The 1667-nt window shown below is 36.6% G+C and overlaps 1 protein-coding gene across 1 annotated transcript in view; it reads right to left on the minus strand.

The window, feature by feature from the left end:
- LOC107710767 (tumor protein p73-like) overlaps window positions 1-523 on the minus strand; it is a 38763-nt gene extending 38240 nt beyond the window's left edge. Inside the window, exon 1 of the mRNA XM_016515615.1 lies at window positions 219-523. The gene's annotated coding sequence lies outside the window, so the exon portion shown is untranslated. The remainder of the gene's footprint in view (window positions 1-218) is intronic.
- Window positions 524-1667: the final 1144 nt, after the last annotated feature.

Genomic DNA, 1667 nt, shown 5'->3' on the forward strand with positions numbered 1-1667 from the left:
TTTTTTTTTTTTTTGCATTATAAACGTCAACAAATTTGAATGCAACTACGTTCGCCTTAACACAGATCTGGTCTATAATAATAAGCTACTGGAGTGGGTGATTAAAACTAGAGCAATGTGAGCTCTCTCTATTATTATTATTCCCGCAAACTCGCCTTTTTATAGAGCGAAGAGTTCAAACAAACCATAAACACTATATTTATATTGCATTTACTTACCAAACAAGTTATATGCCCGGCTTGCAACAACCTATGGCGATGTTCTCTGGATCCCAAAATCAGTTTCCTTGACCTGCAGCTGACCCTCGCAACGCAAACTAGTAGCAAACGAGCTGCGAATTAAGCCACTGAACAACAAAACGCACCTTGAATCTGTCAGTAAAGGGCCAGACGCGAGAGAGGCAGATGAGGCTGATTATGCAGGTGTAGGGTAAACAGGCTGGCGGAGTGTGAGAGCACTTGATGCGGAGGGGAGTTGGTGGAGGACGGGAGGAGGAGGAGGCGTTAGCCGCCGTTTGGGCGCACACGAGCGGGAAACACTAATGCCGCATGAACATCTGATTAACCTCTTAAGTGTCACCTCCCGTTTTTGAACATAGACGTGAAAGTGCACTGTCCAAACTTACATTGTTATAATTAATGAGAATTAAAGAACTATTTTTAAAGAAGACAATCGTCATTTTATTGTACAAGTGGAATCATTTCAAAATATTTGAAAATATCAAAAAGTTTAAATTTACTGTAAAGAAAATGCACTGTACAATTTTTATTTTATTTTATATAAATATAATAAATATTTTACATAACAGGTTTTACACTAAAATTACTATAAAATTAAAGCCTTATGTCTAAATAAGTTGTTATGGAAGCCCGTTTCCGCCACTGAATAAATTTTTTTTTAAAAGGTAGTCTAATTGTGACTTTTTATCTCACAATTCTGACTTTTTTTCACAGAATTGCGAGTTTATATCTCTCAATTATGACTTTTTAACTCGCAATTGCAAGTTAATATCACTCAATTCTGAGAAAAAAGTCAGAATTGTGAGATAAAAAGTCGCAATTACCTCTTTTATTTTTTATTCAGTGGCGGAAACGGGCTTCCATAAGTTATATTTCAAATTTGAAGTTGATATAAAAACAAAAAATTGAGGTGCCTGTGAGAGTTTATGTGGGGCGTTATACCACAAACAGCCACCGGGTGACACCCAAACCCAAATTTTTTTTATGCATTTTTCTGTCACAAATGTCTACCTTTCTCTGTCAATATTACTTCTATCACAAAACAACCGCCAAATAGGGAATCTTGAGACTCAGACCTTTCCAACTATATGTATTTTGTCAAGATTATAAAAAGTTTTGATTGTAAAATACCGTAATACATTTTGTAACATGACACTTGACACTAAGGCTGCACGATTAATCGAATGCGATTGTCATGCGCATCTTGTCAGTGAAGCCGGTTCTGTGATTAGTAGTAAATCATCATCACGTGCTTTCAGATGGAGCAGCGTTTACTACACAGAGCCGTAGTTCACTGACAAGTTACGCAAAAAAATAAAAAATAAAATCGCAGACGATTTTATTGCGCGATTATGAAATCGAAGAAATCGTTCTGCGATTATGAAAGCTGTTTGCGTAGCTTGTCAGTGAACTACGGCTTTGTGTAGT

Source organism: Sinocyclocheilus rhinocerous, unplaced genomic scaffold, assembly GCF_001515625.1.
Source record: "Sinocyclocheilus rhinocerous isolate Xijiao unplaced genomic scaffold, SAMN03320098_v1.1 scaffold1048, whole genome shotgun sequence".
NCBI lineage: Eukaryota > Metazoa > Chordata > Actinopteri > Cypriniformes > Cyprinidae > Sinocyclocheilus > Sinocyclocheilus rhinocerous.